The sequence below is a fragment of the Nycticebus coucang genome, chromosome 5 (assembly GCF_027406575.1).
Source record: "Nycticebus coucang isolate mNycCou1 chromosome 5, mNycCou1.pri, whole genome shotgun sequence".
Classification (NCBI taxonomy): Eukaryota; Metazoa; Chordata; class Mammalia; order Primates; family Lorisidae; genus Nycticebus; species Nycticebus coucang.
Genome location: NC_069784.1, coordinates 119,179,306 through 119,193,328, shown reverse-complemented (window position 1 = coordinate 119,193,328; position 14,023 = coordinate 119,179,306). Strand labels below are relative to the sequence as shown.

The 14,023-nt window shown below is 37.6% G+C and overlaps 1 protein-coding gene across 10 annotated transcripts in view; it reads left to right on the top strand.

Annotated features, from left to right (window-relative positions):
* Positions 1–14,023, top strand: part of HIVEP2 (HIVEP zinc finger 2) — a 191,872-nt gene that overhangs the window by 69,654 nt on the left and 108,195 nt on the right. For 5 of the 10 annotated variants that reach the window (XM_053591220.1, XM_053591218.1, XM_053591224.1 and 2 more), the window contains exon 2: positions 2,447–2,507. The exons of 4 other annotated variants lie outside the window; for them this stretch is intronic. The gene's annotated coding sequence lies outside the window, so the exon portion shown is untranslated. One more of the 10 variants, XM_053591225.1, reaches the window with a different exon arrangement.

Genomic DNA, 14,023 nt, shown 5'->3' with positions numbered 1-14,023 from the left:
TCTGTATCACTCATAGAGGCGTGCCATGTTTTACGTATATGTGTTTTGCCTGTCCTCCAGTTCCCACGTGATTAGATTTTAACAGTCACATATCAATGGGGGGACAGGGACAGTTTGTTTTCCTGTTTGGCACATCCCTGACCACTGCCCCCCACTGGCTTGCGTGGGTATGTGGTTTATAGCTATAACTTCTTTTGACTCTCTATGGCAGTTGTTGCAGGGGTAGCATATAGGATAGACTCAGTATGTAGATCACTACGAAAGTTTTGAAATAGACGGTGTTATGGTCCATTGCTTCACTTCCAAAAAACATAGTCGACAGTCCTTTCTGATTCACCTGTGCAAGTTTCAACTTGCTCGGCTTACCGGTGTTGCTGGGAGGGCTTCATTTGTTTCTGTCCATACAGGTTTTACATTTCTTGATTTTTGTGTATCTTAGAACTTCCGTAATGACCTGTGTATGTGCCTTATAATCGAATAAGAGCATGTTATTTTTCAAAACTACTGATTTCAAAGTTATAAGAATGTTTCACCTGTTTATTAATTTATACAGGACAAACTAGATATTTTTATAAAGACAACTAAACAGGTATATTTTGATGAAGCCTGAACTGGAGAAAAAAAATCTGCAAATGCAAATTTAGGCTTTTGATATCACAGTATTTTACAAACATTTGTAAGCACCAAAAATTTTGTTATGAATTTTTTATTTTATTGACGTTTGTACATAAAAATATAGTCATGAATAGTAGACGTGGGAAATGGGCATTGTTTTTATTATTAACTCAGGTTAAAACTTGAATTGAGTTTTTAATTTGGTTCAGTTTGTTCAGGTATTTGGAATTTAGGGAAGCTCTGTGAAAATATCCTGCCTACACGTTTTGAATATCCTCTTCCTGCTTATCTTCAGAACAGCTTGGTTCTTTTAATAGCAAATGGTTGAGTGGAGGGGAACCGTTTGTAGTGGGTAAATGTAAGTACAGCATGTCCTCCCGTTCCAAGCCAAAGCCATGCTAACCGCTCAGAGATGGGTGCAACAGTGTTTTCTGTTGGATGTTGGTCAGAACCCTGGAAACTCAGCATTTTAGAAGAACGTTGCTCACTCCTTACAGCATATAAAGAATTACTGTTGAATTTTTAAAAATTCAGGAGCTCCGGAACACCTTATCTATTCTTTTTATGAATATGTTGATTTATTATTATCCTTTTAGAGGCTGGACTTAAAGTACCCAGGGGCCAGGATAGCAAGCAAGAGCTCATGTTGAGAAGGATCCCAGGCTTGTTTCTTCGTGTAATATTTGAATCTAATACTATGTGACCATGCTTAATTCAGGGCACACAAATGGTAAATTTCTCTCAATCCAGAAATGCGGATTTCGCATGTTGAAAAAATGTGCTTAAAATTGAAGGTAACCACCTATTCCATTCATGAATTAATAACTATTTTCAAATTCTTCAGTCAAATGTACTAACAGTAAATTTTCTTAAAGTTTTAATAATCTGAAAGGCACTAAGTAGCCTGTGGTAATCATTGTATTCCTAAGTTATTAGTAAGTAGTATTATCATTCTAAACAATATTGATTATTTTTCAGTCTATCCCAGAATTTGCTGTTTTGAATAAACAGTTTGTTTTTAAGATATTCATTCTTTCAGAAAAGTAGAGATAAGAAAAAGTCTGCTTCAGTAAATAGCTTGTTTGGATTTGGGGCAAATAGCTACCTTTTTAGATTTTTTTTCTTCCTAGCAAGCACCAGTAAAGGATTTCCCAAAAGTTTGCTGAAGGTTTGGGTGGGATTGCTGGGAGGGCAGTTGTTAGGTGTACCACTGAGTGCTGAAGACAGGTGCATCTGTTCTCTGTTTCTCTGCTGGGTCAGAGCTGTGGACTGTCTGTTAAAAGATTGTCTGTGAAATGCTTTAGAATTGACATAGCACATTCTTTCTCTTAGGTGGTTATTGCCGATAAGAGTTGTGTAAAAGTTGTGTCTTGTGGCTACTCTGCGCCCTTGCTTTGTACATCCCTTGGAGAATGAATTTGTACAGAGTTTGGAATTGTGGATACTGAGAAAATAGAGAAATAATGACTTTAAGTCAATCAAAAAGGGTACAAACCATTGGGATAATATGTTAAAATAAAGTAAAATGGGGCAGCACCAGTGGCTTAAAGGAGTAGGGCGCTGGCCCCATATACCAGAGGTAGTGGGTTCAAACCTTGCCCCGGCCAAAAACTGCAAATAAATAAATAAAGTCAAATGGGAACTTCATGAACTGGTAAGAAATTCAGTGCCGCATGAAGTCATAATAACTTCCTTTTATGGCCCTTACGGACTAGCTTTTATTGTCAGAAAATAGTAACTGTTTAGATTAGACGTCTGTGTTTAGGTAAATCACAGTATTTCTTAGTCTTGGCCTGGTAGGTTGACATGGACTTTTTCCTTTTCTTTTTAGGTGAAGATGTGAATTTTGTTTAAACGAGGATCGACACTGGCATTTCATGGTTCTGTTCCAGGTGAGCTCACTGGCTTGCCACCCTCTAGACGTATTAGTAGCTGGTGTTTTATTAGATGGTTATTGTGGTTCGCACCCACCATTTGCTTGAGCAGAAAAAGACGTGATCAATGTATATTTTCAAACAAACCAAGTTTGAAAGGTTCTGTGAAATTACAGGCCATTGGGGTGAGTGTTTTCCAGCACCTGCCTGCATGTGGGCTTCGCTCTTGGTTGGTCATGACCGTTCAGGAAAGATTGCTGCTTTATGGAAGTGGTTTCAGGGACTCATTGTTCCAGACATTGGACATCCTTATGTTATTCAGGTCTGATGACACTTGATCTAAAACAGATTAATTACTAAACTCTCAGTGAATAATTAACCATTTGACTTGTTCCCAAGTTATATACTCACTGGGTTAGAAATGATTTCCCAAACTACTGCAGATAAGGAAGGCTATTCCTGGTTTCACAATGTCCCCATTGTTACCAACTTGTATGGGTGAGAGACATCGGGTGAGTGACATCAGCTGATACCTACGCACTGGTCCATCTATTGAATCAAACCACTTCCTGGGGTTTTCTCGGGTAATGGCAGTGATTCAGAATACGCCACAGTGCTTTCTGAGGACTGCTCCCCGTGTCTTACCTTAGGCCTGAGTGACTAGGAACTGTGAAGTTCTAAAGGAGCGTTTTTCTGTTATAGTGCTATGAAATCTGTGATTTGCTTTAGCTGAAAGTTGCATTTCAGCTGAATTTTAGGGTTGCTTGTCTGTGTATTTTCAACAATGGTTTTTAAAGATCACTTATTTCATAGTAATGGGCTACCAGCCTAATTTCCATCAATTAACCAATCCATGTCTTAGTTGAGTCCCTGCAAAGTCCTATGTTAAGCCTGAGAGGAGACAGGGAAACTGAGACATGGTAGCTGCCCACAAGGGTAATGGTGTATGGGGAGATGAGAGGTAAAAATGGGTGGGGCCAGGTAGTGTATTAACGTAAATGTATGCCTTTAGGGCGGTGCCTGTGGCTCAAAGGAGTAGGGCATCAGCACCATATACCGGAGGTGGCAGGTTCAAACCCAGCCCCGGCCGAAATAAATAAATAAATAAATACAAATGAACATATGCCTTTGAACTTTGATAAATGTGTAGTTCAGTGATTTTTGCTTGTATTGTATTGCTAGTATTATATTTATAATAGACAAATGCAGATAGAATGATTTTTATAAAGCTTTTGTTTTCTCTTGTTTTATTGTCTTCCTTCGATAGGAAATATTTCAAAATTATTTTGGAATTGCAAGATATGTGTTCTTCTCTGGTTTTTCAGAAGCTCCAAAATGGCAGCTTCAGAAGCCACAGAATATAAAGGAACCTGGGAAATCCAGATATTGGTTCTCTCCTTGGTTATTCTGACTCTTGGCTTGCCTTTTTTCCTGCCAGCACTCGCAAATCTTGTCCTTTATGGCCTGGATGATCCAATCTAGTGGCTCGTGTGGAAGCATTCTGCAAGCTGGAAGGTGTTAGGCATAGTACGTGTTACCCTCACTGTTTCCGGCACTGTGTTTATGGCTTTGCTGTTGGTGTCATCCCACCAAACGTGCTGGGGATTGATTTCTGCAGTATCAGAGATGCTAGCAGACATCTCAGGCAAGCTAGTTTGTTCTTGAACATAAGAAAATTCAGAAAGAACCCTGTTTCGGGCAAGATGTTGGTTTTACAGGTCCAACTTTCAGTGTCCCCATGGAGTGGAAGTTCAGAAGAGTAGGTGTGCAGGAGGTACACACAGGGAAAAGATTCAGTGTGTTTACAGCTGGTGGTAGTTGTGCATTGCTTGGGTATCTGCACACTGTAAGGCTCATCTTAGAAAAATTGGTGTTTGTTAATAATAATAAATAAATAAATAAAAGAAAAGAAAAATTGGTGTTTGCTTTTACAAATACTTCTCTCTGTAAAATGGAAAGTTGTTCTCAGTAGCGGTGAAGAGTGTGGGCCCGGGAATTAAATTGTCTTGCTTCCTGTCGTGGTTTCCTTCACTTCTAGCTGGGTGAAAATCAGGCAAGTTCTAATCTCTTTGCGCCTCAGTTTTCTAACCGTAGGTAGAAGAGGGTAATTGTTGCACAGTCAGTCGCTGTTGTGAAGCTTCAGTGCAGACGCACCCATAGCTCTTGGCGCTCCATGTAGGTTACAAGAGGAAAGAAGTTCTACGTTGGAATGAGGGAGTGTACCATCTGCATCGCTCAGCCTCTTAGTTCCGTTGGATAGGATTTGATTGAGTTTGATGATCTGTCTTTTGAGAGGAGAAGAAAGGGGAGCACAAGGATGTTCTCGGAAGGTCAGAAAGAGGAGATGGTGAGGCCCTGTGGTACACGTGTGTTATGAGGCCTGATCATTTATAAAGTTCTTCCATGTGCAATGAGGTCATTGAATCTCACAGCAACCCTTATTTTACGGATATGGAAATCGAGCCTCAGTGTCGGCCCATGAGGGATACAGTGAGGTTAGGGAAGCACACCTCCCGCATTCTGGCCACATTTCTTCATTCCGGTCCACTGTGTACAGGTGTTCACGTGTCTGTGATGACCTTTGGCACTGAATCCCAAAGGTGTGGCAGGTCGTATGCTGCTGCAGTCCAGCCGTGGATGTTGGTGGGGAGTCAGGGGCCTTCCCTCTGCCGTACTTAGGACACAAATCTGCAGTTCAGGGGTCACTGCTGCTACATCATGTGTGTGTCCTGGTCTCTCTGTGGCCTCTGAGTGAAGCTTGTGTCTAGTTTGTGAAGGGCCATTTCGGATCAGTGTTCTGTGGGAGAAATGAAGTGTCAGTCTTTCCTTTTTGTTAGGGAGAAAAGTAATAAACATGTGCCTAGGGTTGAACAGATACTGTAAGATTATGTTAGTACACTTTTAACCCAGGCCTTTTCTGGGTTTCACCGTGTCAGTAAACTGGAAGTTAGTGAGTAAAGTGAATAATGTATATATAATGTAAGCCTTGGTTTGATTTCACTAATTCTGCTCATTGTGATTCAGTGTATGTTTTAAAATGCTGATGTTGATACAATATAGTTTGGCATTTTTTTCCCTGTAAGTTCTGAGATTATAAATAACTTTAAAAGTCAGTTGTTTTACCTGCCCTGTTAAAAATCGAGTAAGTTAAGATGTGGGAAAGTGATGGAAAAAATTCACCAGAGAACTTCAGAATTTAAAAAATAGAACAATTTATAACTGGAAGAATAATTTCATGCATGTTAATGTTTAAAGATTAGATTGATTTGGATATTGAACACATCATTTTTAGGAAATCATTTTGTACTCTGAATCAGAAATGTGTATGTAGCTGGTACAATATATGTTTGTCAAATAAATAATTTGTTTTTATGCAGGACAGTTTTGGTCAGCTGTAACATAATTGTTTTCTGCAGCTACATGCACTTTATTTTTCAGAGAAGACATGGTAACTAGAAAGCATGATACTGTCAGTGGTTAAATTTTCTTTTTTTTTGCAGTTCTTGGCCAGGGCTGGGTTTGAACCGCCACCTCTGGCATATGGGGCTGGTACCCTACTCCTTTGAGCCACAGGTGCCACCCGAGTGGTTAATTTTTTAAAGTCACCACAGGGCCAGGGTTTCTCAACCTTAGCTTTGCTGACTTTTGTTAATAGTTCCGGATAAGTCACTGTTGTAGAGGGCTGTCCTGTGCAATATAGGGTGTTGATTGGCATACCTGGCCAGGTACCCAGTAGTATCACCTCTCCCCAATTGTGACAATCAAAAGTGTCTTCAGTCATTGCCAGACATCTCTGAGGGCAGAGGTGAGGATCATTCCTGGCTGAGAACCATTGATCTAGGATTTTCAGGATTATATTTACATAGTCTGCCTAACCTATGTGTATATCATTTTAAAAATATGAATAGATGTTCAGAGTCACACTAAAAAGGACAAAGTGGTATACTTACAGAAGCAGTACCTATCCATTATGAAAAATTAATATTTTCCAACAATATGGGTTAGAGTAAGTATTTTCTGATGAACTCTTAGTTACTATACAAAATCTAGTTGACCAGAATTCCAGACGTTTTGATTAATGTTCTATCTCCTTATTTTATTTCAAATAGATAAATCCTCTGATTCTGAAATTAATTTATAACAATGATCCTGATAGTATATTTAAAATCTTTAAATAAATGGAAGCAACATTATGGTTTGCCATTATTGAATAAGAACATTCTATATGTTCCTTATGCACATACTGGAAGTTTAATCGCCTTTACAGGTGTTTGTATGTCTTGATGAACAAGGATTTGTGCCACTGGTGCTGAAGAGCTTTGTTTCACAAGTCCATTTGAGACTTTTTCAGAGACATTTTAGCATAGGAGGCAAATAGACACAGCTGGTTATTATGCATTGTGAGAGTATAGATATTTCACTTGGCCCGGGATTTAAGTGCCTGCTCATTTTTAAAATGTGCTTTTCTAATGATAAAAACAGATTTTGATTCTTGTGCACCATGGGCTGAAGTTTCAGCCAATGAGAGGAAAGAATTTACTCTATGGTAAAAGGAAGTATTTGTTCCGTTATTGTAGCACATGGCCTCTTGCCACCTCTGATAAAGGATCGAAGTGCTGTGTACTTGAAATCTGCTGCCCTCTTGACCCTGCATCAATCATCAGCTGGACGGCGAAGTTACATGAACTATAGCTCAGAAGGATAACTATTGTTTAGCTATTGTGTAACCCTTGAAAATGGAAATCACTGATACAGCATTCTGGCAAAGTGTTGTCTTTCTAGTCTTAAGATTTGGGGCATGTTTTCTATTGCCTATCTGTGCCAGAATAGAGTGATAAAATGACAATATATGTAGGATCTGAAGTTGTGTTATTCAGTTGGGTGACGGGGAAACTGTTAGTGATTTCTTTTTGGTTGTTTGTTTGTTTTTTCATTTTTTTAATTGTTTGGGATTCATTGAGGGTACAAAGAGTTAGGTTACACTGATTAAATTTGTTAGATAAAGTCCCTCTTATAATTGTGTCCCACCCCCAAGCGGTTTGCCATACACCGCGACTCTGATCCCCTACCCTCCTTCCCTCTCCCCCTTCCCACCTTGTATTAGCTCATCTACTCCCTTCGTATAAGAGTAGAATATATTGGATTCTTGCTTTTCCATTTTTGCGATGCTTTACTAAGAAGAATGTGTTCCACCTTCATCCAGGTTAATACAACAGATGTAAAGTCTCTATCTTTTTAGTAGCTGAATAGTATTCCATGGGATACATGTACCACAGCTTGTTAATCCATTCCTGGGTTTCTGGGCATTTAGGTGATTATAAATTGAGCTGTGATAAATAGTCTTGTACAAATTTCCTTACAATTAAAGGATTTTTTTTTCTTCTGAATAGATGCCTAGTAATGGGAGTGCAGGATCAAATGGAAGGTCTAATTTGGGTTCTTTGAGGATTCTCCATACTTCATTCCAAAAACGTTATATTCAGTCCCACCAGCAGTGTAAAAGTGTTCCCTTCTCTCCACATCCACACCAGCATCTGCAGCTTTGAGACATTGTGATATGGGCCATTCATATGGGGTGTTAGTAATTTCTTATTTGCTGAAATAAGAATCTATATGAAAAGAAATGACCTATTTTAGCACAAAATGTCAAGAAATTCCTATGGATACTATTGGAATTTTTATTGTCTTAGAACCATTAGGACACCTTCCAACTCTTATACCCTACTCCATGTCTATCAACAAATGCATCAGCTACTGACTACGTGTATTTGTTTACATGTTTTCTAAGTCACTGGTCGTATATACAAATCTTTCAACACATTTCCTATTTTTTTTTTTCTCTGATTGGCTCAGGAAAACTTTGAAAGAGTCATGTCCAGTATTCACAGCTTTATGTCATTTAATCTCTATATTTATGGCACTTTCTTAAACAAGCAGAGCGATATATCAGCCACAGCTGTTGCTGACCAAAGCTGTCACAGAGTGGGTGGAGGAAGAGTCAGAGCTAGTGTGTTCATGTTCTGTGTATCAAAAGCATATCTGTTGCAATCAATCTGTGATCATAACAACTGGCTGGTCCAGATACTTATTTTATCTTTGACCAAATGTATACTAGTAGGTTGGATGCCATCACTGTTAGATACAACTGACAATAAAAACTGGTTGAGTATATATAATTGGCTGACATGTATAATCAGAAATATCACGAATGTGCAGTCTTTACCAGTTTTGGCCATAGCCTTTCTGTAAAGCTATAAACACAAAACTTGATTTTTAATAGCAAGCAGAGGAAAAAAAAATACAAGGAAAACACTATGTACCTATTAGTAAAAGAGTAAGATGTTTTTTGATATAAACAGGAAGTGATACTTTCTAAGTAACTGTATTTGGATTGAAAGAGATATTTACACGAAGGCTGGGGTTTGGGGAAAAGGAAGAAAAATGAACTATGGTTGACTTGCTGTGTGTCAGTGAGCATGCTCAGAGGTTGTGAATAGCTAGCTTCTGCTGAGCGCTGACTGTGTGCCAGGCAGGGAGCATTACATGTGCTATCTTATTTAGCTCCCCAGCAAGCTTTTGAGGTAGTAGGTAGTTGCTGATGTGATCTCCATTTTTAACTAGTGCACCATCCTGCTTATCTAATTTCCACCACGGCCCTGCAAAGTAGGTGACTTTTATTTTTTTTTTTTATGGCCTGGTGTACAGTTTATTCATTTATTTATTTTTTATTAAATCATAGCTGTGTACATTTTTTTGTTTTAAAAATTTTAAGAGTCAAGAAATGGAAGCCCAGACAGGTTACTCTGTCAAAGTCATCCAGCTGGCCTGTGGTGGAGGAAGGATTTGAACTAAGTTCTGACTCTCCTAACTCTGAGCTTTTCCAATGCAACGAAGAGGCTTGGGGAGGCTCAGAGGTGTAGCTGACAGGGAGGTCTGGCTCCTTCCTAATAAAGACAGTTAAGGTTATCAAGACGCCATTTCTGTTTTGTTGGTAATTCTTATAAGGCAGTGGAGCCATTGTTTACCGGAGCATGCCACATGCCTTCTGGCTCAGCTCTAATGTCTTATAGAAGTCATCTGTCTTTGCCACTGTCCGGGCTGTGTCTCTTTTGGTGTGCCTCTCCTCAGTGTGTCCAGCTGTTCTATTCCTGTTTATAAATCTTTTAAGTGTGCACATTAAAAAAGTAATGAAATTGTCATTATAATTTAGAGTATGCCTGAAGTCAGTCACCTAATTAAACTGCAGGAAGAGAGGAGAAGATGGTAGGTTCACGTACATTTATTAAGTATTACTGTATTAATTATACAGGAATTTTGAACCAAGCAAAAGAAAACAGTGGTGGTAACACGAATCCTTGAAGTCTTCCCTTTTCTGCTCTTTTCGGTTTGAGAACTACACTCATTAGAAGCGTCACCTTAATGTCTTTTTTGGTTAATTTTTAATGAAATTGGGATTTTTATGTCTTTCAACATTTTCTTAAAGTGCTCCTGACAGCATTGATGCACACCACCCCGCATTCTAACTGAATAAGCAATTAGAAGTACATGAGAAAACAAAATTTGAATTCAGGGGTTCATACGAATGGATTCACATGTAGCCGTCCACAGTCTATCTTGGATTATAAAGATGGCACCAGATTGGATGTGGCTTAGATGAGCAGTAAGTGGCTGTTGAGAGTTATTTTCCTATTAAGGAATAAAATAATAGGACAACGAAAACATGAATTAAACTCACATGGCCAAGTAAAATAGGCTATAATAAAACCATTGCTGAAGGAAATTATTTTTGAAAAGCCTCCCATTTTTTCAGTTCTAAGCGCTAGGACAGTTAGGTACATGTAGGTAACTTTTATTATGTAAGAATTAACAACTTGGATAGGGGGTTCAACCTCATGGGGGGTAACTGCAGTTTGCAACGAAATTGTCTGGATCAATTCTTACATCGTTAGGGTCTTCAGGGAAAAAATAATTCTGAGGGACATGATCAAACATTATCCATAGAAGGGATAGATTTTGTGTAGTGAATTTTCCTTTCCCGGTGTTTATTACTTCGGGGAGGGCATGGATTGAACTGAAGTATACAATCCTCAGGAGCAATCCGTAAAAAAGAAAAAAAAAAGAAAGAAAAGAAGGCAATAGAAAGCAGAATAAAGGCCTGTGACTGAGGTGTGTAATAGTAAATGTACATCCCTAGAAATTACTACATGGTCAAAAGTTACTGAATGAACATGTGTAAAGATTTCAGTTTTCTTTGCCCCTATATACGCATATACTTTATCCTCAATTTCAGAAACAGGTTTTTTTTGGATAATATTTATTCTTCTAAGTTAAAAAAAAACCTGAGTTGATCTGTAATGTGCTTGAAGTATTAATAATAGTTGAGTCAGTTTCTTTGGAAACATTAACATCTTAGAAGGGTACCAGGTGAAACTTACTAAATGCAGAATGTAAATGTCTGAACACAATAACTAAGAAAATGCCGTGAAGGCTGTGTTAACCAGTTCGATGAAAATACTTCAAATTGTATATAAAACCAGCACATTGTACCCCGTGGTTGCATTAATGTTCTCAGCTATGATTTAATAAAAAAAAAATGGAAAAATTAATTCTAAGGGATGCTGGGACACAGCACTTTCTGCTGCTGAGGGAGCAGTGTCTCCCTCTCCACTTCTAGGCCACTGCTGGAGTCCTGGTTCAAGAAACCCTGAGGCTGCAGCTCATGCTCCTGAGGCTGGGGGCGAGGGTGGGAGGTGAATGGGGTAGGGAGAGTGAGTGAATGTAGGTCGGGTCTCAGTTTCAGGCTATAGGACTGAGGGAGAGAGGGAAGCCAAAGGGTGACATCCTCAGCAAGGGGAGTAGAGAGCAAAGAAGAAACCCCTACAGGCCTTTTGCTCATCTGGCTGCCTACTGGGTGGTCTTTCTAATGGAAGGAGCAAAGGTGAATCCTGCACATTTAATTTGCAAATTGCTAACACATATATCCTTTTAATACATTCTTTGTTTATAGCAGTATAATAAACATTTCTACTCACTGGAACAAAAGTTACATAAAATAATAAAGACAAGATTTAAATATTTTGCTTATAAGTTTGTTTTAGGGACTTGTGCCTATAAGTAGTCCTTGAATCTGTGCTCACTAGAATGAGCTTATTTGTTTTCCATAGAAATAAGCACATCTTCTTCTTTATGGAACAGTAGCCCCTGTCCAGAGATTGATACAAAGCAGGGACCTCAAAATGTGTAATATACACACGCATGGTTGGATGAATGTGCGTGTGAAGTATTGTGAAAATTTTGGTTAGATATTTTTTATTAATTTAAATCTGGCATGACATTTGCTATGAATTTGACCGGAAAGAGTTTCTAAACTTATTTGATTTCTACTTTATTTCTGAGAACTCAATTAAATCTCTAAAAGAATTCATAACTTGATATTTGCCATGGACTGCCTATAGAAATATTTTATAATAATATGTCTTATTTGCTTTTGATTCTTCAGAAAGCAATATTTTAGAAAAGCTGTTTTATGCATAGTAACTATTATTAGCCATTAATAATTTAAAAACATCAATTTATAATTTCCCAAAGGATTGGAAATTTTAAAATAAAAACAGTCTTATGTGTTAATGTCAGGAACATTTGACCAGGCAGAGAAAAGATTTTGGCTTGGATTTAGGATTCATATTATAATACCCAAACTGCTATAACTGGAAGTTTATTTAAACATGTAATTTTGCTGGAAGAGGTTTCATATTAAAATTTGTGGTGTATTGTGGAGCTGTGAACAGAGGATTTATAGGGAAAGTATAACTAAATCTATTCCTGCCATTTTTATATATTGCATTTGCTACATTAGCAAACGTATTATTATATACAGGGTGTCCATAAAGTTTGTGTGTAATATACAATGTAAACCTATTTTAAATTGCACACAAAGTTAATGGACACCCATATGTAATACATATACGTATATGGAGTTAAATGAAGCACACAGAATTTATTTATTTGTTTAAAATAAAATAAAAATTTCTTGAGGAGTGGTGACTGTTCATCTTTCATACCTGGGAGCTAGTGCAATAAATTTGTTGTAATTATTTTAATCAAACACAAGTTGCCATTGTGTTAGGGAGGTTTCTATACTGGGACGAAGAAAATGCAGGGCTGCCAAAAAATTCAGGTACAAAATATTGACAACAATATTGTCAACAAGTGGCTGGACTGATGTGCCACTCTAACTTTATAAACCTAAAATTTTCTAAAAAAGTTTTTAAGTGACAGTATAAAATTGTAAGTGGTGTTTCATTGTTGTTGGTTTTAATCATTACAGAAATCAATAGCTCTCAAGCTATTTCCCCCCGTCTTCCTGCAGCTGTCCAGAATAGCCATCTGTTCTTGCAGGTGGACCAAATTCTAATCTCTAGTAAGGCTGCCACCCTGGCTTTTCTGTTTACTTACCATTTCTTTCTTAGGAGGCTGCTTTGAAATGGAATCCTCTTCTAAATAGAAGTTCCATACTCTGAGTATCATCTATTTATAATTTGAAAGTGTGGGACTGACAACTTAGAACTTAGATGACGTTAAATTATCTAGAGGGAGAGGGCTAATTTTAAGGGCATTTATTTAACTGATGTCTTAGGAAAAAAGAAACAGATTTTTTTTGAGTGTTAAATTTGGAACACCACCTTTTCATCATCATTACTTTTTAGCAACAGCATGATAGGAAAAATGGGCGGGTGTGTTTAATTGTTAGTTGCATAGTGTTATTCTACTTAATCCAAATACACCATCAGGTAACAGAATTATTTTGTTGTACTGGTCATATTGCTCCTAGTTCATCCGTTGTTATGGTGCCAGATCTCTGGTTTACATGGGACACGACATTTTTTTTTTTTTTTGCGTATATAAGAATGGTGGTTTATGTACATAGCTATGATTTAATTAAAATAAAAGGAAAGTACACTCAAAGATGATAATGGACTAATATTTTACATATTATTTTAAGAGCTTAAATAAAAGGGTTTTAGTCTTCAAATGCCCTACCAAAAAAAAAAAAAAGAATGGTGGTTTATTATTCATCTCAAGCCTGTAGTACATATGTCCAAGCTCCTCATTATTAGCAGATTTCTTCATCTGTATGAGACACATGAGTGTTAGTACTAGGAAAGCTTTACTAACTGTTCTGTCAACAAATAGGGAAAAACTTCACTACTTACTAATAATATACATTCAAGACACGATCATCTTTATTTACAAACATACAGAAAAGCTCTGTTATTCTATCTGACCTTTTCCCTTTGTGAATGAGCATTGGTATCTAAATATCCAGACTGTATTACCTTCAGTTGTCACTTACTGGTATGTAGTTCTGTTGTGATTTTTTTAGTTATCATCAAATGTATGGTAGTAAGTAGATTTTAACTTACTTGAAAACAGATCCCAGTCTCCTATAAAATGTGATTGACTTAATGTCAGTTTCTCTTTTATTTCTTCTAGAGTTAAATGAAGCATACAGGATTTATTTATTTATTTGTTTA